General features: G+C 42.7%; 1 pseudogene; it reads right to left on the reverse strand.

The window, feature by feature from the left end:
* Positions 1 to 2,355: 2,355 nt before the first annotated feature.
* Positions 2,356 to 24,144, reverse strand: LOC143331319 (uncharacterized; annotated as a pseudogene).
* Between the last annotated feature and the right edge of the window lie 688 nt (positions 24,145 to 24,832).

The raw sequence follows: 24,832 nt of genomic DNA on the forward strand, positions 1-24,832 counted from the left end.
GCCTCCGCACCTTGGTGTGGGGCCTTCTGTCTGCCTGGGTCGGGGTGGTCTCGGGCCCTCTCAGTGTGGATGGCCCCCCAAAGGTGGCTTACTACTTATCTTATCCGTATGGGTGCGTGTGCGTGTGCGTGTGTGTCTGTGTGTGTGTTTCTGTATGTAGTTATGGGGGCGGGAGGGCTGGGTTTTCTTCTCTGTCGTTTTTAGCCTCTGTGAGGCACTTTGTGTTGCTTTTTAAGTATGAAAAGTGCCATATATATAAATAAAGTTTGAAGTTTGAAGTTTATTAAAGCTTGTAGAGTCTTATTAACACATACTAAGGTTGTTAAGCACCTTATAAGACCATATAACTTGTAAACTAAGTTCTTATAACTTCCTTTTAGTCTTGTATTAACTATTACAATGACGTTATTAAAAACTCATACAGCCTTATAAACAAATAATAATGTTAATAAGCATCTTATAAGAACTTACAAAGGTCTTATTAATGCTTATTACAAGGACCGTAATATAAAGCGTTACCGAAATCTGGAATGGAGAAAAAAACAGAGAGAGGGATCAAAAGGAAGGACACAAGAAAGGGGAGAAGGATCTTGGAAGTGTTACGACCCAGCTCGCTAGGGGTAAGGAAGTAACAAAAAAAAACAAACAAAAGAGCAGTTGGGTTCTTTTCAAACAAATGAAATAAACATAACCAAAAGAATACTCTTAAAAAGGAGAGCTTACCAGGATCACACACCAAAACAAAACGAATTAAAACTCTCCTAAATGAGGCCTACCGTAAAGGTGGAAAACGAGAACCAAAATACAAAGGAAATAGCACCCCTAAGCCTACTGAGGCTAACAAACAATATAACTGGAAGTAAGTGGAGAATCAGTCCCCTGTCCTAAACCTAGCCCAATTCGTGTCTGGTTACAGCAAACCCACAAGGAGCACAAGCTTGGACAAATCTATCACAGAACAAACAAATCTCTCATGTGCCGAGGACTGGTCATGAGATATGCCAGCCACACACTGCCAGGCTGAGACAACTCTTGTAGCCGGCAGGAGATAGTCGCTTGCAGGGGATTAGACACCGGTTGGCTCCTCATTAATCGCTGTCCTCTTACGGAGGAGGAGTCCTGTTTCCACACCCCCTCACCTGCAACCACTCACACACATGCCGGGCACAAGAACACACACACAAACACACACAAGAATGGTGGCAGTCATAACAGAAGTTTAGACAGAGGACAAAGAGGAGAAACGGGGGAGTGAACAGGTGAAGGCCAGGCCAGTATTAAACCAAAGTGTGTAAAAGACACACTGATCCATTTGAAGATAGTGTGTTAATGTCATGTTATGCCTGGCCAACCTGTGAAAAGAACAAGTGTGTAAATAAGTAGTACATATAAGTAAATAAGGGTGTACATGTTGTATATATTGTAAATTCCATAGGGTATATAACACTTGTGCAATATTTTTCTTGTCTTCTTGTCCTCTGACTTCTTGCACTATGTCTTGTTGCTGCTGTAACGTGAATTTCCCCCATTGTGGGATAAATAAAGTCTATCTTATCTTATCTTATCTTATCTTATCTTATCTTATCTTATTTTATCTTATCTTAAAGAGGTACAGTACCAGTAGGGGGCAACAATGATGGGAGCCAAGGACAAATTAAGTACAAAGAGCAAAGTCCATAAGGAGTGGAGGTCAGGGTAGAGTGGTGGATCACACACGGGACTTTTACATAGGAAACCAAGCTTTTACTGTATGAAACCAATAGTCAATGCTGACTATTTAAAGGAAGTAGTTATTTTAAGTTGAACCATCATCTCTTCCAAGAGAGAGAGAGCAAAAGAGTGTTAGGCTTTTGCCTAATACATTTGTTTGGACCCAAAGATGCAGACCCGAATACAGCAATCAAGTAAAACGAGAATTTATTAACAATAAATAACAACAATAAGCGTACTTGTAAGGAGTGGAGAATAAATAAACTAAAAGCGCGCTCAAAAGGAGTGGGAGAGAACAAAGGGAGCTCTGACAAAGTGGGTTTGAGGCAAGGCACGTGCTGAAGTGGCAGGTAGGCACTGTAACACAGGAGCACATGATTAGTGGCAGTTAAAGGGCAGCTAGCATAAGCAAGCTTCATGAAGAGAGGAGGAACAGAAATGCAGTACTCATGCTAGGAACAACTAGACACAGCCATGGACAGAGAAATAATCCAACACAGTTAGGAGAGGGCTCTCTCTTTAAGTACTGTGCCTAATCAGGAACATGCCCTCTCCTGCCCCAGCTGACTGGGTGCAGGGAGACACGACAGTCTAATGCTATAGCAGCATAACTAGGGGCTGGTCCAGGGCAAGCCTGAGCCAACCCTAACTATAAACTTTATCAAAAAGGAAAGTTTTAAGCCTACTCTTAAATGTAGAGACAGTGTCTGCCTCCCGGACAAAGACTGAAAGATGGAGAGGAGCTTGATAGCTAAATGCTCTGGCTCCTGTTCTGCTTTTGGAGACTTTAGGAACCATAAGTAAGCCTGCATTCTGGGAACGTAGCATTCAAGTGGGTTAATAAGGTACTGTGAGCTCTTCAAGATAAGATGTTGCCTGACCATTTATGGCTTTGTAAGTAAGGGGGAGGATATTAAATTCTATTCTAAACTTTACAGGGAGCCAGTGCAGAGTGGCTAAAATCAGAGAAATCTCTCTTCCCTGTTTTTGTCAGAACACGTGCTGCAGCATTCTAGAGCAACTGGAGAATATTCAGCAATGAATTTGGGCAGCCAAATTAATCCAACCTGGAAGTTATGAATGCATGGACTAGTTTTTCTGCATCATTTTGAGACAAAATATGCCTGATTTTTGCAATGTTACGTAGGTGAAAAAGTCAGTCCTTGAAATTTGTTTTACATGGGAGTGAAAGGACATGTCCTGATCAAAGACAACTCCCAGATTCTTTACAGTGGTGCTGCAGGCCAGCGCAATGCCATCCATAACTGCTATGTCATTAGAAAATGAGTTTCTTAGGTGTTTAGGGCCTAGTACTATAACTTCAGTTTTGTTCGAGTTTAGCATTGGAATTGCAGGTCATCCAGGTCTTTATGTCCTAAAGACACACTTGTAGTCTAATTAACTGATTGTTTTCTTCTGGCTTCATTGATAAATATAGCTGGGTATCATCTGCATAGCTATGAAAATTTATTAAGTGCTTCCTGATAATCTTCCCTAAAGGAAGCTTATACAAGGTGAATAGAATTGGTCCAAGCACAGAACCCTGCGGAACTCGGTAACTGACTTTAGCGGGCACAGAAGTGTCATCATTAACGTGTACAAACAGAGAGCGATCCGAAAAGTAGGATTTGAACCAGCTTAGCATAGTTCGCGTAATGCAAATGAAGTCTTCCAGTCTCTGCAATAGGATACCATGGTCAATGGTGTTGAATGCAGCACTAAGATCTGAAAAGACTAGTAAAGAGACAAGTCCTTTATCTGATGCAATTAGAAGGTCATTTGTAACTTTAACCAGTGCTGTCTCTGTGCTATGATACAGTCTAAATGCTGACTGGAAATCCTCAAATAAACTATTACTGTGTAGAAATTCGCACAGCTGATTAGCAATAGGCTAGTTGCATGTAGAAACGTAACTTCCGTTGAAATCTCAGGACGCATGTTTACTTCCGGCGCCCATAGAGTGCGATGCTAACTGCGATGCTAGTCTTTCTGTTGTCACGTCGATGTTGTTATGTTTCCTCGTGTTTGTATTTGTTTTTAGTTTTAGTTTATTTTTCGTTTACGATGACGTGTAGACAGACAAAAGTTACACTCCAGAAACGTGTTGATAGTACAGCCAGCCACCACTGTTGTGTACCCTTATGCACAGCGTTGGCTAGGTGTAACTCCTATCTCAGCTTCCACACCTTCCCAAAAGATAAGGAGTGATGATTTAATGACTGATGACGACCCACAATCACAATACCCTGACCATGACTACTGTGCCACTGCTGAGCCTGCTGCGCTGGATCTGTCTCTCCAAGTCAACGACGAACTACATGCAGAAATAGCATGGCTCCGACAAAAAATCGAAGACAGCAGCAAGTTTTGTTTGGAGTGTTTTTCTGCGTCAGATGATGACATTCGATTCTATACAAGATAAATAACCATGTTTGACTTTGTTGACAAGATCATTGAGGTACAACCTACTACTACAAAGGTGGTCAAGCTCTAAGTCTGGGTAAGTTAACAGACAGTTATAAACTTGATAGCAGAAGAGCCCGGGGCTTAATTCTCTTAGCTAAATAAATGCCATTGGGCTCATCTCTACTATCAGATTTACATCAATCTCTGGGTTGACTTACCCAGACTTAGATCTTAACCACCTTTGTAGTATATCCCACATTTGACATGCCACTATCTGCCGTTGTTTACAAATTAGATTTGATGGTAATGTTTTTACATAATTTCCACCCACATTTTGCATCTTTAATGCTATGGCCCTTTTCTGGTGCCTCAAATATAGATTTGAATAAAGTAATTAATGTTACCTAATGTCTTACAGATTTTTGCCAGTCACACCCACCTGATGGCCTTTTGGAAACAAGTAGAGCCAGCCACCCACAACATTGTATCGGTGACAAGAGCATGGAGTGTTGCAGCTAGTCAGGTCCCTCACACTGCAAGTGCAACGGTGAATATTTTCCTGTTGTCTCTACTAAGCATATAACAACCAGCATTTTCAGATTGATCCTTATGTCAAGTTAAGTTAGGCTAGTCAAAATAGCATCTTGAGGCTACACTGCTCAGCCATATATAACGGTGGTAAGGCTGTCAGGGCTGAGGGCGAGGCTGTAGAATTTTATTTATTTCCTTAACAAAGTAAAACAAAATCATGCCATCAGGCACAGGAGTACATCTCTTTCGCCATCTACACAGCAAAATAAAATACTTGGCGGGTCCCCCCCATTTGCTGTAAAAACAGCATACACTGTGTGCTCTTCACTTTTATATCAGAGCCAGCATTAACAAATTCTGCAATTTGAGCAGATCCAACAGACCAGATACCAATACGTTGGCTCATATTGCTCAAGTTGTCAATGCAGGTTCTGGTAAAAAGGTGAAAGAATGCACACTGCATGCTCCTTTGGCAGCAGAATGGGTGACCCACCCCTTATTAGGCAGGTGGTCATAATGATATGGCTGGTTGGTGTACGGTAATAATGAACAGTTTTTTTCCCTCAGATTCTTCAACCCATTGATGAGTTTTTCCTTTTTATGAATTACTTGTCATTGGGTCTGATGCAGAGGGATTTGGCACACCGTTTCAAAGTCCACCAATCCACTGTAAGCTGCATCATCAACACATGGGCTAATTTCCTTTATACTGTGCTAGGGGCTGTGGGTATTTGGTTGGATGAGGAGACAGTGAGAGCTCACCTGCCAGAGGTGTTTAAGGATTACTCCGACACTCAGATCATTCTAGACTGTACAGAGCTACGTTATCAAACACCAAATTCTCTTCTACTTCAGAGTGAGGTGTTCTCATCACACTGTACATTCAAAGAATTGATTGGGATGGCCCCTCACGGAGCAGTGACATTCGTGTCGTCTCTCTATGAAGGTGCCATCAGTGACAAGGAGATTCTGAAGCAGTCGGGTATTGTGCCTCTCCTAAACCCAGCTCTGGCCATTATGGCTGACAAGTGTTTCCTTGTGGAAGACTGTGTGCCCTGCAAAGTCCACATACCGTCCTTCTTATCTAAGAGAGCACAACTGTCTGGGCCAGAGGTTACAAAGACTCAGTCTATTGCCAGACTTAGAGTCCACGTGGAACGTCTCATTCGCAGGGTGAAGGAGCATAAAATGTTCAGTACAGTAATCCCCCTTTCACTCACGGGCAGCATCAATCAACTTTACACACTTTACTTTAGGACCTGTGCAACTATGGAAAAAATAGGCTGTGATGTCAATGTATGTAATTGATTGCATGTCATTTCTTTTTACTTTTTAACACATAAAAACACAGAATAAAATGTGTCACATACAAATACAAATACAATATGAAATACAGTTGAAAGAATAAATTTGTAAAAAAAAAAAAAAAACAACAACATTGATTGTGTCATCATTTTTGTCTTTGATTACATGCACATGGAGAGGTATTTGGGCATGTAAGTGTTAAAGAAAAACAAATCACACTTTTGTTTTATCTCCCTTAGCACAGCACTATCTCTATAAATGCGTTCAACAAACATGTTATCATGGGCACAGACAACGAAATCACACCACTGCATACCAGTAACGAGCAACTGTCCCTGGACTTGCCAATAGTAGCAGTGGCTCTCTTTCAGTTTGTGTTCTCCATGGTCAACTCTAAGATATTTGCAATCAACATAACTTGGAGCATTTGGGCATTTCATTTCAATAAGACCAAATGATGGTCGCTCAAGTGGATCGAACACAAGCCCATCAGGCGATGCACCTAGCCAAGGTGCATCTGGATGCACAACAGGCCCACACTTGGTCAGGCTCAGGATTTTTAGAACCACGTAGTCCTTTAAGGCACCCGCCTCCATTTCTGTTCCCCTTTTCATGAGTGCAGTCTTGTCTTGTCCCTCTAATCATCCTCTCAGCCAGGTTTTGTGCTGTACTTGAACCTCTTACGTGGCTTACCTCCCTGAAATGTGAAGCAGTCACCCTCTCCTTCCTCAGCGAATGCCACTCAGGTGTTGCACTTTGGTTTCTGGTTGCCTCCTCAATCATATGGCATTGTGTCAAGGTCACAGACAGGGAGCTTAGATGCAGGTGTTGTTGGTGTGTAGGCACAAATGAACACTCAGCGGGTTGCAGATGGTAACCCTCAAGTGGCACTCTAGGGAATGGAGGTGTATCTTCATGGATGACAACACTGTCGGCTGGAGGTGGAGGGTGTTGATAAGACAGCACACTGCCAGCTTGCACCTTGCCAAAGATGGAATCGACAAGTGGCTTGTCAGCTGAAATGTTCATTTGGCAGATGAGGGGGACATATTCTGCTGTTATTTCAGCGTAGGCAGGTCCTGGGTTGAGAGTGGAAGGGGCTGGGAGATCACCACTATAGCCCTTGTAAAGTTTAGATCCGAAATAACATCAAGCAGTCAATAACATGCATTTTTACAACACATTGTAGTCCGATAAACATCAAAACAGTCTGTGAATCATGTAATGTCATCTAAAATATACAGGTAATGAGTCAGGTAATGAATACATTTTTTCTTACAACACATTGTAGTCTGCCTATTACATCATCTATTACACACCTAATTCCACTGGCTGTGGTAGCACCTGGTTTGGCCTTTCTGACAACCATGGTGTCAACGGGTCCTGGCTTTATTCCCTATTTATGTGAAAGGTGATGTTAGGAGGAAAGGTACTGGTAAAGTGTCATTCAAGTGTTAGACTAGGTATTTAAATGATACAAACCATTGTTCGTGGTTTATGCCACTTCTGCTCAGTTTGTGTGCAGGCAAGGACAGGAGGTACAACAGACATTCCACTGTGAGAGTAATGGGCTGTCTGATATAATAAAGCAACCAAGTGGTTGCACATTCCACATCCAGCCACACAGGAACAGTGGCTGTTGACCAGAACAACTGGCTGTGAGTCACGTAACATCACCTGAAATACATAGAGGTGAAGTTGAATGGATTTTGAAAAGATAGCCTAACAAGCAACAGCAATAGGAGCAAAACTAGAGGAGAGGAGTTGGCGAGAAGCAGGGTACAATGTTGCAGACCAGGGGTTATAAGCATAGTTGCTTATAACAACTTAGGGCTACGAAGGTTTTGGGAAACGCTACCCTGATTTGAGTTAGAACATGCAGTTTGAAGAATAGCTGAGTGAGTGGAATATAACCTGCGTTTGCAGCCATAACGTTAGGTAAAAGCACAACTTCTCAAAATGTTATGAAGTGTGAAACTCCCATTTGTTTACTACAGCCCACACCAAGCTAATTTCCACACAGCTACTCTGTGTCTGCATTTGGCTACCAACTTTTTTTGAAGCAAAGCTTGAACAGTAAAAGAAGTAAAACCAAGGATAGAACTTGTGTTGAACAAACCTTTGAAACATGATCAATAAAACTTTGAACGTGACACGAAACAGAACTTTGAACAATGTCATTTTAACTAGTCCTACTCTTAGCTGGTGTGGTGCCTCTGCTTTCTTCATTGAGCGGTAGCAGTGAGCTCTCACTGTGAGTTCCTATTTTTTCCTGAGACTTTAGTTAAAAACACAAACATTAAAATAGTGACATTTCTAGCATCACACTTTCTAACACATGAAGTTAACGTGAAGCAGGACATATGACAGCCACAGCTTGCTCAGGCTAGCAAGAATACGCGTTAGCAACTTACCTTCAAAATCACACAGATACGACGACACATAAAACTTGAAACCTTTTTCAAGTTTAGAACTAGGCGTCTTGCTGGCCGCTCGGACGATCCGACGTACGTCATTAATGCTGACTTTTGGTAGCTCTAACAGGCACCGGGTAAATTTCATCTCAGCCTCTGCCATGATGAGCTGCTGTTCACTTACGCACTCTGAACGCCGACTGGAAATATCATAACATCCTTAACTGAACCCGGAACTGTGATGTGCATAGAGGCTATTGCTTTCTCAAGAGTTTTTGAGAGAAAGGGAAGGTTGGATATTGGTCTATAGTTGGCTAAAACCCCTGGATCCAGAGTCGGCTTTTTAAGTGCAGGTTTTATTACAGCTACTTTAAAGGACAGTGGTACATAGCCTGTTGATAAAGACAGATTGATCATGTCTAAGTGGAAAAGTCAATTGAAGGTAAATCTTCTTTAAGCAGTTTAGTTGGGATGGGGTCTAGAATACAGGTTGATGATTTTGATGACAAAATTATTGAAACCAGTTGGTGAAGGTCGGCAGGTGAAAAACGACAGATGAAAAACAGTCTGAAACTAAACAGGTTTAATAACAAATTCTACGGTTTCTGAGTTTGAAGACAAATCAGTACTTGTTGATGGCATGAGGTGATGATTCTGTCTGTACTAGTAAGAATTTTATCATTAAAGTCATGACTGTTCAGAGCTATAGGAATACATGGTTCAACAGAATTATGGCTCTCTGTCAGCCTGGCTACAGTGCTGAAGAGAAACCTGGGATTATTCTTATTTTCCTTGATTAGCGCAGGAGGGCTTTCCAGTTTAAGACTGTCTTGCCAGGTGAACAAAAATTCTTCCAAATTGGTAGAATACCATTTCCTTTCTATTTTTCATGAAGTTTGCTTTAATTTGCGGGTTTCAGGGGTATACCTTCTCTGTTTTATTATCTTCTTTTTTTAGGGAGGCAACAGAGTCAAGTGTCATACGCAATGAACCTGTAGCACTATCAATCAGGTAGCAAATTTGGGAGGGACTAAGGTTAGAGTAGGAGTCCTCTGTCGTATTGAGACATGGCATTGAATTAAATGCTGATAGGATCATGTCCATAAATTTAGCTACAGCACTATCAGACAGGAGTCTGGCATAGGAATATTTGCCTACTGGCGGGTAGTCTGATAATATATTCAAAAGTTATTAAATGATGGTCCGATGAAAGAGGATTCTGTAAGGAGACTATTAAGTCTTTAATTTCAAAGCCATATGTCAGAACAAGGTCGAGGGTGTGGTTAAAACAGTGAGTCGGTTCATGTACATTCTGACGGAAGCCAACTGAGTCTAATACTGAGAATAACACAGTGCTAAGGCTGTCATTATCAATGTCAACATGTACATTCAAGTCACCTACAATAATTACCTTATCAGTTTTAAGGACTAAACCTGATAAAAACTCAGAGAACTCAGATATAATTTCGGAATAAGGACCAGGAAAGTGGTACACTATGACAAATAAACTGGCTGCACTGTTTTCCATTTTACATGTGAAATAGTAAGAACAAGGCTTTCAAATGAGATGTATTTGAGTTTAGGTTTAGGGTTGATTAAAAGGCTTGATACAAAAATGACTGCAACTCCACCTCCTTGGCCGCTGCCTCGACGAATGTGAGTATTAATATGGCTCGGAGGAGTAGCTTCATTTAGGCTAACATATTCTTCATGACACAGTCAGGTTTCAGTCAGACAAAATAAATCAATATTATGGTCTAATATTAACTTATTTACTAAAACAGCTTTAGAGGACAGAGATCTGATGTTAAGGAGTCCACATTTATTTCTCCTATCTTGTTGTACTATTGTAGTGGTTTTAATTTTTATTAAATTTTTAGGTTTAGCTCTGTACTTTTGGTTTACTTAGTTTATGTGGTCAGGGTGAAGACATGAGCTGTGTCCCAATTCAGGGGCTGCATCCTTCGGAGGATGGATTTGAAGGCCGCTTACGTCACAACGCTGCGCGAAGGCTGTCCCAATTCGTCCAAATTCGAAGGATCCTCCAAATGCAGCCGACAAATGCGCCCTCCTTTTCCCTGTATTTGGAGGATGCGTCGCTATTATCCTTCACGGCCTCCCATATCCCAAGAGGCTTTGCGCACCGATTTTTTTTTTTTAATAATGGCGACCTGTTGATATGAGGAGCTCAGTTAACAGTTAGCCTTATTAAAACTCCTCACTTACAAATGTTACAAGCTCGCATGTCAACTAATATCTTATTTTGGGTGAATACTCGATTCTGATTGGCTGCAGGGTCTCCGTTAAAAAGAGTTGTAGGACAACTATAAAAAAAGTTCCGGTCAAATAGCCTGATTGTTCTAAATTATTGCGCTGGCTCAAACGCTAGTTGGTAACCGTGGCAACAGAAACTCAGAACATACCTTATTTCACAGTTTATTTATCACAACAGCAAGACAGTAGACAACATGAGTGATTTTATAGTTTCCTTTAACCACATTTAATGATCAGAGTGAATGGTGGATAATATTTCTTGTAATAAAAATGATTTAGGAAACTATCTGTGGACTTTGAGTCTTTGAAACAAAATTTGGCATCATCCTCTGGACACACACAAGCGGTAAGAGGTGCACTTGCCCTCTGAAATGATACTTTGTATCACGTAACATAACGTTAAGCAATCATGTCACTTCCCTCCTCTGATTAGGTCTAATATAACAGTTGCGCCGACCGAGCTGCAGGTTCTGTGGCCAGAGCCGGTTACCTTGGCAACGCGTCACAACGAGCGATATTAAATAGTCCACTCAGCCGCCTCTTGTTAAAAACGTACGATGTTAACGGTAAAAAAAAAAAAAAAAAAAAAAAAATTAACGTATTAATAATTGATTTAATATTTATTTCTTTCGTAAGTGACCATGGTATAAGCGGGATAACGCCCTTCGAGGCGTCCATTATCAGAAATGAATGGACGACGCGGAGGCGTGAACCGTCCAACGCGAAGTAGTGAAGATATTCACATCAGGTGAATTTGTAAGTTGTATAATAGGCTACATTTCGCGCCTCTTACAAGCGATAGGAGCTGTACGGGCACATCTCTGCACCCCGTACGTGTGTTTTCCCGGGTTAGGAGGGAAGAAGTTATGACGTCGTGACGCAATCAGGACACGCTCCGAAGGCTAGACCGTCCCATTTACCGATAGTTGATGCGGCCGACGGAGGATCCTCCGCAGGACCCAGCCTACAGAGACCGCGTAGGCTGGGTCCTCCGAAGGATGCAGCCCCTGAATTGGGACACACCTATGGTCTCTAGGGAGTGTTGGGTGGGTAACTACTCTAATGGAAGCGCAGAGAAGCATGTAGGACTGCAGCTCTGCCTCCTGGTCTCAACTCTGAGTTGTCAGGGGTTAGGTTCATAAATAGGGGTTAAGTTTAATATAGTCAGTGAGATTTTGTTGTTATGACTGTGGTCTCGGGTCATTGTGTTTCCCTGATACTGTGTCTTTTCCTCCAATCTCACTCAGCAGGTTGGAGTGGTAGAGAGAGGCGGGGCCGAGTTGCTCTGGGAGCGAGCTTCATGATACACACCTAAATTTCATCAGTTAATCAGCTCGGCTTCTTAAGGCACCTCATGCTCGTCTCCTGTGCCGGACTATTCCCTTTGTTCTCTGTCGCATGCAGCTTGCTGCCGTATACTCTCTTGTCTTTAGTCCCACTCCTGCTGCCTCCAGAGTTCTCTTGAACTGTTGTATTTCACTGTGAGTTTTCATAGTCGCCTTTTGTTCTGCATTATCTAATAGTAGTTTTTTCCCAGTCGTCTGGTGATTTTGAATTTTCATTACTTTGCTACTTCGTAACTGCTCTTCTGATTGTCTTTGTTTTGGTACATTTTCCCATTGTGGAGATTTTCTGATCTTCTCGCTCATATGCATTTTTCCCTGGTTCAGGTGATTTTTGGTTTGTACTTTTGATCAATAAATCCTGGTTTTCTTGTCTCTGCAACTGGGTCCTGGCCTTCCTTAGCTCAAACCGTAACATTTGTCTTAATAAGCAAGTAGCCTTCCAGAGAGAAGTTCCCAACTACAAACCAGGTCAGAGAGTTTGGTCGTCTTCCGAAGACATCTCTTTAAAGACTGAGTCTAAGAAACTCTCCCCCTGGTTTTTAGCCCGGTTACAGTGGACTGCTCGTATGAGAATCCATCCTGTTTTCCATGTCTCCCAGCTCAAACTTGCCTCCAGTAGCTAGTTGTGCCCTCTGGCCAGACCCCTACCTCTCTCCTGGATCATCAATAGTCAACCTGCCTACACTGTCTCGCGTCTCATGGATGTATGCTGCCATGGTAGAGGACTCCAATACCTGGGACGGTTTTGGTCATGAAGAAAGGTTATGGGTGCCCTTCTCTCGGATCCTTCACAATGACTTGGCAGGGGTAAGTGTTGGGATCTGCAGTTTCCTCTCCTTTTTGTCCTGTTGTGCCTTTGTATCCCTCCCATCTGTCTCCTGTATGTATCTCCCCTGTCTGTCGTGTGTTTGTCTAACTGCAGGACGTGGCTTCCAGGTCTGGTTTGGCCTGCTCCTCTCCTGAGCACACACCTGACACCAGTCATTCAATCAAGACCCACCTTCTGCAGCAGTGTGCAAGCACCAGCCTTTCCTTCTCCCAGTATTAATCGAACCGTCTGTTCATTGTCGTGGTAACAACAGAGACTCAAGAGATCTTGCTCAAGTGCCTGACTTGTGCTCCAGTCTAAGCTCTGTCCGTTTGTGTCATGAGTAATCTGGAACTGGACTCTCCTCCTGCCTGTTCACTTTCTGTCGACTCATCAGCTTCAGTGTGCGGATCTGTAGACTCATCGAGGGCACATTTTTTTGAACCTTCAGTAAACCACTGCCTTTTCTTTACATACTCCTGTCTTCAGACATAGCTATGCCTTAATATGGGCCGAGACAACATAGAGAAAGCTGTATATGTACCTACAGATTGCTATGGCTTGCATAGGACTGAGGCATCATTTACATAGGGACAGTGATGGCTGCAATTATCTCCAGCTCTGTCACCTCACTCTCTGCAATTTTCTGTGCAAAAGACTAAGTATACGCCTGAAAGCTACAGTGTATGTCTACCTCAAAAGCTGCCCAGCAGGCCCCCATGCCAAAGCTGCACCCCACATGCACAAACTGGCTCAAACCTCTGTGAGAATGACACAGAGAGAGAAAGAGCATAAGATGTGGAAGGTCTGCAGGAGATAAGGATGGAAGGAGGAGCAAGGGAGGAAAAACAAGTGAGGAGCAGAGAGGCTATGATTGAAGCCAGCATGTAACCAGTAATTACAATGTTCCCTAACTCATTCTCTCCATCTTTGTCTCACTCTCAGAGCCATTCACATTTTTCTGTCTTACATGACTATGTGCTCAAGGTTAATAAGAATTTGGGGCGACTGGCGAAACACATGACACATACAGAGTCTTCTAAGGACTTGAAAAGTACTAACACAGTGTGATGGTATTAGTCATAGACGCTGTGGCATTTTATTTACATTTTTTAGGACATTTATTTTTATAACTCTATTTCCAATAAAGTTGGGACACTGTATAAAATGTAAATAGAAACAGAATGTGATCATTTGCAAAACACTGAAACAACTGAACAAAACACTGTTTTTTGAAAATTATATCCTCATTCAAAATTGATTAAAATAAGATTGAGTCATATTTACCACTCTGAAGAGGCGATGGCCTCTTCTTTTAACAACACTCTTAAGACATTTGGGAACTGAGGAGACCAATTTGAAAGAGCAATGTTCTCCCAGTCTTACTTGATAAACGATTTCAGCTGCTCAACAGTTCGCAGTCTTCTTCGGGACTGCAGACAGGCCAGTTTAGCACCCCCGACTCTTTTAGTATGCAGTTGTAATATGTGCAGAATGTAGTTTGGCATTGTCATATAAGTAAGGCCCTGGCTGAGAAAGACATTGGCTACATGGCAGCATATGATGCTCCAAAACCAGCATTAATTGTGCCTTCACAAATGTGCAAGTTACTCATGCCACGTTCACTAATTTACCCCAATACCATCATAGATGCTGGTTTTTGAACTGTGTGCTCATAACAAGCTAGATAGTCCCTCTCCTCCTCCCTGGATGATGTGGCCTCCATGATTTCCAAAAAGAAGTTCAAATTTTAATTCTTCAGACCACAGGACAGTTTTCCACTTCGCCTAAGTCCATCTTGAATGAGCTCATAACCAGAGACAGTGGTGTTTCTCTATCTTGTTTATATACAGTTTCCTCTTTGCATGGTTGAGATTCAACTTGCATTTGTGCATGCAACAACAAACTGTGCTCACAGACAATGGTTTTTGCAAGTGTTCCTGATGTCCAATACAGAATCTTGTCCGTTTTCAATGCAGTGCCATCTGATGGCCTGAAGATCACAGGTATCCAATATTGGTTTTTGGCCTTGTCTGTTGTGTACAGAGATTTCTTCAGATTCTCTGAATCTTTTAATGACATTATGTACTGTATACAATGAAATCTCCCAAATTGTTTGCAATTTTATGTTGAGAAACATTATTCTTAAATTATTGCACTATTTGTCAGCACAGTCACAGTCAGTCACAGAATGGTGAACCCCTCCCCCATCTTTACTTCAGACAGACTCTCTCTGGGATGCTCTTTTTACACCCAAGCATGTTACTAATCTGTTGCCAGTTAACCTAATTAATTGTGATGTAATATCACTCACAGTAATTGACCAACATAAAATGTTTATACATCTCTGCAGTTCCCTGCATAAACCCTCAGTACTCTACTGGAACAGAACAGGAGATAGAACTTAGCCGTTAGCGAGTGAACACAGCATTAGCAGCAACATTGTACATTTAGGAGCTAAAAAGCCGCCTAATTCTCAGAGGAACTGGTGGAGACAAAAACAGAGCTGAAAAGAGACTAAATATTGGACTTATCTGTCATGTGGCCAGAAATACAACTCCAAATAAATATTGCTATGTGTCTAAGATTGTGCAGGTTAACTATTATCCACTATTTCACTAAAAATATTCCACGACCCGAATTCATCTTAAACTAAGTTAAAGGTATTCTATGGAGATGTCTGTCTTTGTTGGTGGATTGCTAAATTTCTTGGTGTATTAAGGCCAACAGTCATTCTGTTCAAAGGTGTAAAATCTCTAGCAGTATATGCATTGGCTTCTTCATTCCTCTTCACCCTCTGTACGGCTGACTTTTCCCACCTGTCACCCACCTGCCACCTGCAGAAGTTCTCTGATGACTCTTCAAACTTCAAACTTTATTTATTTATATGGCACTTTTCATACTTAAAAAGCTACACAAAGTGCCTCACAGAGGCTAGAAACAACAAAGCAGAAAACCCAGCCCTCCTGCCCCCATAACTACATACAGACACACACGCACACACACGCATGCACACACACACCCACACACACACCCATATGGACATGATAAGGAATAAGCCACCTTTGGGGGCCATCCACACTGAGAGGGCCCCCGACTCATGACCGAGGAGCGCCGCCCGAGACCACCCCGACCCAGGCAGACAGGAGGCCCCACACCAAGGTGCAGAGGCCTCCAGTCATCCAGGCCAGAGCCGTCCCCTCAGCAGCGCCCCCATCAGTAGACCAGGAGCAGCTTCCAGTGTGGGGGGCCCCCATGAGGAAACACTTGACCTAAAAACCAAGGGCCCCAATGAGGAAACACTGGAGCTAAAAACCAAGGGACTAAGACATAAACATAAAATAAAATAAAATGAGTAAATGAAATAAATAGCAATTAAACATGTCGTTAAAACATGCAACTAAAATAAGATACAAACAAAGATAAATATGCTAAGAAGCGTGATTAAAGGAATAAGATAAATCTAACAAATCAATTGAAAGCCTGATTAAAATGGTGGGTCTCGAGCCTCTTTTTAAAAACATTCATTCAACATAAAAACAGTCTCTGCGGCACTGAGGCTCTCTGGCAGGCTGTTCCATAATCGGGGTCCAAAATAACTAAAAGCTGCCTCCCTGTGTGTTTTAGTTCTTACTTTTGGTATGGTTAAGAGGCCAGTACCAGAGGACCTCAGGGTCTGCGAGGGTTGGTAGGGTAAAAGTAGGTCAGATAAATAAGAAGGCCCAAGACCGTTAAGACATTTAAAAACTAATAAAAGAACCTTAAAATCTATCCTGAAATGCACGGGGAGCCAATGCAGCGATTTTAAAACTGGTGCAATGTGCTCCCGCCCTCTGGTCCTCGTCAGCACTCGTGCGGCTGAATTCTGTAGTAATTGAAGATTGGAGATATTCTTTTTGGGAAGACCAGAGAGCAGGGCATTACATTAATCTAAGCGACAGGAGATAAAAGCATGCATCAGCACCTCCGTGCTGCCATTGTCGGCCTCATCTCAGATGGGGACGACAGGTCATACAGAGGACTCATCCGGGATTTTGCGGACTGGTGCCAGCAGAACCACCTCCTGATTAATAAGGGTAAAACCAAGGAGCTGGTTGTGGACTTCCGTCGGCACCCGTACTCTTCACCATCACCAGTGAACATCCAGGGAAGGGACATTTGAGATGGTGACATCTTATAAGTACCTGGGTGTTAATCTGAACAACAAACTAGACTGGACTCATAACACCACTGCACTTTACACAAAAGGACAGAGCAAACTATCTGCTCAGGAGGCTGAGGTCTTTTGGGCTGCGTAGGGCACTCCTGGGGACCTTCTATGACTCTGTTGTGGCCTCTGCCATTTTCAATGTTGTAGTCTGCTGGGGGAGCAGCATCACAACAGCTGACAGGAAGAGGCTGGACAAACTCATAAGGAAGGCCAGCTCTGTCCTGGGATGCCCTCTGGAACTGGTGGAGGAGGTGGGGGGGAGGAGGATGACAGCCAAGCTGTCCTCCATGACAGACAATGACTCCCACCCCCTCCAATACACACTCACTGCACTGAGGAGCAGATTCAGAATGACATTAGCTTTCATTTGAAGCCATATTTCTGGTCACCTTTCAAAGGTAAGTCCAAGAATTATTCTGTTTTGGTCTTTGCCAACTTTTAAAACGTATTCAGGTCTTCCAGTTGCTAAATGCTTCATTTTGACAAGCCTGTCTAGTACTGGGCATGTATCATACAGTAGTTTTATTTCAGGTTTTCTTTTTTTTTCCGATATCAGCTGACTGCTACTGCTCAAGAGTAGATGTCAGAATCTGCTCACCTGTAAGTCCCTGGTGTTTTCCTTTTCCCCTTTTCCCTTCGTGTTATTTGTCTGTCTGTCTTTTCCCTTGTCTGTCTGAGGCTGGGCATGGCCTCCTACTCTCTCTGCTGAGTCCCGCCCAATCACCTGCACACCTGCTGCACATCAGGCTCATCAGACCAGCAATATTTAAGTCTGGCTTTCTTCAGTGCTGGTTGCCAGTTTATCCTGATCCCTCCTGTGTCAAACATTTCCCTCTGTGTGAGTATTGCTTAGACAACATTGTTCAGAGTTTTTCTAGTCAATCTCAGAACTGTGCTTATGTTGGATTTATTTATTATTTATTTTTTTTTGCTTTTGGGCTGTGTCTTAAATGTTGTCTTTCTTTCAGTGCCTTCCAGCCGTGTCCAGTGTCTCGCTCTGCCTCTACCCCTACAATTGTGTTTTCCACCCATTATGAGTGTGCCTTATGTTAAACAAATTGTGTAAGAAATTTTGTTCATTTCATTCTGTCTACCAGTCTGCATTTTTGAGTCCCATAAACTTTTCAAAGGCGTAGCCTTAACAGTAGAACTTGTGGGCTGCAGAACAATGAACTAAAGAAGACTACAAAGATTTGTAGAGCTGCAGCGTGATTATTCTTTGTAATTACTGTGGTCAACCCTTGCCACATTACACGTTGTCATTTAATTAATTGTTCATATAGAAAATATTGATCAGGGGAGCTTTAAGACGCAAGGTAGCTTTGAGAGTTTATTTTTATTTTTTGTCTCCCTGCCGCCATGCGTGATTTCTATCATTTTTTCCTCTCTCATCATTCTTTTCTCTCTTCCACTGTATTGCTCATTGTCTTATTTTTCTGCTTTGCTTGATTCACCTCTCCCTCCGTGTTGCTCTCTCTATCACACACACACACACACACGCACACATACATACACAGGCTCTGTCTATGTGGCTGTTCAACACGAGTGCGTCCTTTCTGCCCTCCTTCTCTCCTCCCACTTGTTCACCCCAATCTCCATCTCTCCCCTGCCTCTCACTCATTTTTATTACTGTCACAGGATCCTTTCTCTCACTCTCTCGATACCTCTTTCTCTCTCACTGTCTCTGTGTTTATGAGCAGAACTATATTGAGAACGTCTGGCTGGCAGACACAGAAGAGGGGGCGAGAGTGCATGATGAGGGTAGAAGAGAGAGGGAGTCTATCAGAGGCAATAAAGAGAGACCCAAATAGAATAAATAGGCAAATAGCAGGTTTCAGACTTGCAAGAAATCTTACAAAAACAGGCGACTTAGCACAGAAAATAGTCATCAAAATGTTGAAAGTGTTGTGCCCTTAAAAAGGGGAATAGTAGTGAGAGAGGAGCAAGAAAACAAATCGCAGCTCTGTCGTTCACTCGCTTGTATTGCATTATTTCTCACCGAATACGTATACAACTTATTTGTTTTTAACCACAAATACATTTAGCAAACTCAATAACAGTATCACGTATACCAGGAGAAATATACATTTTTAAAACTTTTTAACTTCTCCTAAAATATTTAAATCATCTTTTTAAAACTAAATTATTACATGACTTATGAAATGTTTTTAGTCAATGAACTTATTTCTATTGTCACATGAACTATTCCATAAAATAAATGATTTTATCTTGCTTTACAAACAATAACAACATCTACAAACATTAATGTAATGTAACAGCAGCTAGCTTAAACAACAAGACCGTGAGGGTAGCAGTCCAATATGGCCGCGCCGCCATGTCCGCGCCGCCATGGCCGCGGTCTCCAGCTTATACATTGTGAAGAAACTCTTTCAACAATAAACCAGTACAAAACGTATCATTCCTTTCAGCTAACACACATAGTAACAGAGTAAAATATTACTAACGCGTTTTATAAACTTATAAAGTGCTTTGTGTACGGTAATTACCTTAAAAAGGGGAATAGTAGTGAGAGAGGAGCAAGAAAACAAACCGCAGCTCTGTCGTTCACTCGCTTGTATTGCATGAGGAAGCAGAGCGCGCCTCCCTCTACCGGAGCCCCGAGGCATTACCAACAGATCACTGAGCAATCGATCTACCTGCACAAGGCTCTAAGGCACTACCAACAGAGCACAGAATAATCAACCTACTAATATGAGGTTCTGCATCACTTTGTTCGTCTATTACTTGTTTGACTAGCTGCATACATTAATAGATAAAACATAACACTAACAATAACAAAGAGAAATGAAATTAACCTTTTTTGAAATGAACTATTTCACCTAGTGAATAATAAATCTCAGATTAATTACTTTTTTGTTTGTTTGGTCACATATTAACCTGTCACATACTCCCCCTCAGAAGAGATGTTGTCCCCAACATCCTAACCTCTGACCTCTAGTGCGAGTAAGATGTTTTCCATCAATAAGTGCACAATTCACCATATTAGGGTAAGTCTACTACTGCATTTCCCCTCTTATAGTGCAATATTACAGACTGGAACTCTTTTCATACATTCTGTCACACATGAGTAAATACTCAGTCTGTTTGTTTTCTGTCTCAGTCTCTCTTAACCTACAGTGTCCATATACTTGCACATGTTTCTGAAACAGTTCTTTCACAGTCCATTACTGCTTTATTAACAGTCTTGTTTGTGCAGTATGCTTGACTCAGCAATATTCTCCTTTAACACAGGTCCATTTTATGTTAAACAGTCCATGTAGATTTGGACACTGTGTTCAACAGTCCATGTGCGTACACAGTGGTACACAATGTTCCTACTGTGCATATCTCTGGTGCTGAAAGTGGTGTGGCTGCACAGTGTATGTCCATGGCACCCTGTAGTTGTTGTACTGTTGTCGTGTTCTCAGGTTGTAACAGGCTGGTGAACCGAGCCTATCATATGTGAAGATCTTGGGCCGTCTATGTTGTCGCCTAGGCCGCTGGAGCTCCTCAGCGCTGGGGACACTTGGCACAGGTGAAGGAGCGGCAGCTTCAACAGGCAGATCCTCAATATGGTTGTCCTCCAGCTCTGGTAAATTCTCCTCCTGATCTGTCAGTTCTTGTTCGTTCTCTTGCTCAAGCATGTTTTCCTCAGGCTGGATGCATTCAGGTTCTTGAGGTGCGGTGGTACACACAGGATTTACTGTCTCAGGTGAGCACGATCCAGGCTGCTGCTGAGGTGGCGCTGGCGCTAGGTAATACTCATCATCATCGTCGTCGTCCTCCTCCTCCTCAGACTTTTTCGCTTCCTGAGCTTCCATCACACTTCTTTTCTTTGCTCGTGGCTGTACTGAAGTTTCCAGTGGCAGATGGTCACATGGGAGGAGAAGATTACGATGTAAAATCCTGGATCTCCCTTTCCCTTTCTCAGGCCTGAGCTCATACACAGGAATATCTTTACTCACTTGGCGCACAACTGTGTGGACAGTGTCCTCCCAGTAATTTCTCAGTTTACCTGGGCCGCCACGAGGTGTCAGGTTCCTGACTAAAACACGATCGCCAGGCTGTAACACACTGTAATTTACTGTCATAATGTCTCTTACTTCTCATGGCAGCCTTGTGAGCATTTTCTCGTGTGATCTCATATGCTTCTTCCATGCCCTGTTTCCACTTTTCCATGTAGGTGTGGTGATTACCATCTCCTTGTCCTGGGGTCAAGTTGAACAACATGTCAACTGGCAAACGTGGGGAGCGCCCAAACAACAAGTGGAAAGGGGAGAAACCTGTAACTTCAGACCGAGTACAGTTATATGCATAAATCAGTTTGTTCAGTGAGTCTTTCCAATTTGTCTTTTGTCTCTCTGTGAGTGTCTTTAACATCTGGAGTAGAGTCCGGTTAAACCTTTCAACCTGCCCGTTCCCTTGGGGGTGGTAGGGAGTAGTTCTGGAACCAGTAACTCCACAGTATTCTTTCAGTTGTTTGAACAGTTGATTTTCAAATTCACCACCCTGATCATGATGGATTCTTGTTGGGAAGCCAAATCTCAGTGCATAGTCGTTAAAGATTTTGTCTGCAGCTGTTTTACCTGATTTGGAGGTTGTGGCATAAACCTGGGCAAAACGTGTAAAATGATCAATGATAACAAGAATATATTCATAGCCACCCTTGCATTTGTCAAGGTGCAAGAAATCAACAGATACAAGTTCAAACGGCTGGGTGGTCACAATGTTCGTTAGTGGTGCTCTTGTCACATGGCTTGGCTGTTTGTGTTTCAGGCATACACATTTCTTCGTGACATAGTCCTCGATCTCTCGTTGCATATAGGGCCAGTAAAACCGGTCCCGAATCAGTGATGTAGTCCTGTCTACTCCCTGATGGCCCATATTATCATGGAGTTCCTTCAACACTGCACTTTTATGTTTTTCTGGGAGCAGCAACTGGTTTTTGCTCACTGTTTTCCTGTACATTACTCCACTTTCATTCATCTCAAGCTTGTCCCACTCCCTAAGGAGACATGTGACCTGTGAACTGAGTTGTTTTAGTTCTGGGCCTGACGGTTTTGTTCCGGCCAGTTTCCACTGAATCACTGGTCCAATGGTGGGATCATTCCTTTGATCATTTTTGATCTGTCCTGTTGTCAGTGGAGTGAGGGGTGTGTCTTCATTTACTGTTGCACTTTTGACTGAGACACCCATGGACCAAGACACACTGGATTCATTTTGGTTTTCCACTGCTTGTGTAGCTGCTCCAATAACATCATATGAGACTTCCTGTGAACACTCTTTCATGTATGTTTCCATATCCAAAGGCATTCTGGACAAGCTGTCTGCATCAATATTTTCCTTGCCAGGGCGGTATTTGATTGTGAAATGGAAATCTGCAAGTTCTGCGACCCACCGGCAACCTGTAGCATTCAGTTTGGCAGTAGACAATACATAGGTAAGTGGATTATTGTCACTGTACACTGTGAAGAATGGTGCATAGAAAAGGTAATCACGGAATTTTTCTGTGATTGCCCATTTGAGGGCCAAGAACTCTAACTTGCCTGAATGTAGATGATAGTTTTTCTCTGCTGCAGTTAAAGTACGGGAGCCATATGCAATCACACGGAGTTTTCCATTCTGTTTTTGGTATAGGACAGCACCCAGTCCCTGGTTAGATGCATCAGTGTGGAGAATAAAAGGCTGTGAAAACTCTGGGAAACCTAGAACAGGAGGCTGAGTGAGACAGTCTATCAACTGTTCCAGTGTTGACTGATGCACATCCTTCCACTCTATGGGTGTACTGGATGGAACTCCTCTGGTATTTCGTTTTGTTTGCCACTTCCTGGTTGTCTTTTGTGTTGTTTCAGTCTGTACAGGTGCTTTCAAGAGGTCATACAAGGGGCTGGCAATACGAGAAAAATCTTTGATGTACTGCCGGTAATAACTCAACAGTCCTAGGATAGCTCTCAACTCACCGATAGTACCTGGCTGCTTGTTTTTCAGAGCTGTGACTGCAGCAGTATCAGCTGGGTCCATCCCGCTTCCGGCAGCTGACACAATCCTCCCAAGGTACCGTATTTCTCCTTTAAACAGTTCACACTTTCGAGGTTTCAGTTTTATGCCATGCTCCCTCAGTCGTCTCAGCACTCTTCTGACATCACTGACATGATCCTCAAATGTTCTGCTGAACACAAGGACGTCATCAAGGTAAGGCACACATATTTCATCCCTTAAACCATCCAGACACTCCTCCATGCAGCGCTGGAATGCCGCTGGTGCATTCATGAGGCCAAACGGAATTCGGACCCACTCATAAAGGCCCCAGGGAGTCACAAAAGCTGTTAAATGTCTACTGTCTTTGGCCATGAATCCCTGGTGGTATGCCTTACCCTGGTCCAGTAGTGTAAAGAGTGTGTTTCCTCCCAGGTTGTCCATAATGTCCTGCACTCTGGGAATGGGGTGGCGATCTGGATGTGTTTTCCTGTTGAGTTCTCTGTAGTCAATACATAAACGCAGGGTACCGTCTTTTTTTCTTACACAGACGACAGGAGAAGAGTAGGAAGAAGAAGACTTTTCAACCCACCCCTGCGCTATCAAGTCCTGTAAGTAATCTTTCATTTCCTTGTACAAGGGTTTTGGAACAGAAAGATATGTTCTTGACACTGGTTCATGATCTTCTAGTGAAATGTTCATTTGCAGGTTCTCCACACAGCCTATGTCATCATCAGACCTGGAGAATGACTCTGACTCCTCTCTTAACATCTGACTGACAATTTGTCTCTGCTGTTCATCCAGGTGAGTCAGGTCAACAGGAGGGTCCCATTGGTCATGAGCAAGGGTACTTGCACTGGGGTTCTGTGCCTGAACATGGTGGATGGATGTAGCTGAGGCGTGGTCTGTTTTAAATATGTTGGCAGGGTACACTGACCTGACAGACTGCACAGTTCCAATTACAGTCCTTCCAGCCAACGTGATGTCATGACTCGTAGGGTTCTGCACACTGATAATGATTTTTGGGGTCATGCCTGCTTTCACTGACACAAGAGTATCACAAAACTCTAGTCCCTCAGGCCACTGTGGGTTCTCATAAAGCTCAAAAATCAGGGTTTTCTCCTCTCTGAAGGGCGGGGCCTGCACTCGGCATTCAATCTGCATGGAGCTACGTTTGGGCACACTGATTCTTTCATTTGCTGTTCTCACATTATGCTCACAGGTCTGCCCTACACTCACTGCTTTAATAAAGGTTTTTGCTTTATTTTTCCTCAGATGAGGAAAAGCCATTTTTACTGCTTTCACAAGTTTTTCTTTGTCTCCATGTTCTTTCTTGTCTTGCAAATTGTCCAATACAAGGCGTTCAATGACATTAAAACCTATAATAGGACACTGTTGCTGGCCTCCTTTTAGCACTAGTATGGGTATTATCAACTCGTCATCACTAGCAGAAAGCTTAAAGGATGCTTCAAGCCAACCAACATATGGCATGTCTGTCCCATTGGCAGCTTCGATTTGTAAAGGGTTAAGTGGGTCAACAAGCTCTGCAACATCTCTTAGTGGCAAATCAGGTAAGTGGTTTGCTTTCCATAACTCATCTACAGTACAAACTTGTGAGCCTGTATCCCAAAGTGCCTGGACCTTCTGTTTGTGTAGGTAACACTTGATGATGCACTTTTTTCCTACTAGCTGCCTTACTGTGGGTGTCTTCTCTGAGGTTTTATTTTCTTGGCACTTGGCTTTCTCACTCAATTTTGTTGCCTGCTTCTTAACACCTGAACATGTGTATGGCTTGCATTGTCTTTTGTGAGCAGGCCAGTGAGCTTCTTGACATTCTTTTGAACAGTACAGT

The sequence above is a fragment of the Chaetodon auriga genome, chromosome 14, assembly GCF_051107435.1.
Source record: "Chaetodon auriga isolate fChaAug3 chromosome 14, fChaAug3.hap1, whole genome shotgun sequence".
NCBI classification, from domain to species: domain Eukaryota; kingdom Metazoa; phylum Chordata; class Actinopteri; order Chaetodontiformes; family Chaetodontidae; genus Chaetodon; species Chaetodon auriga.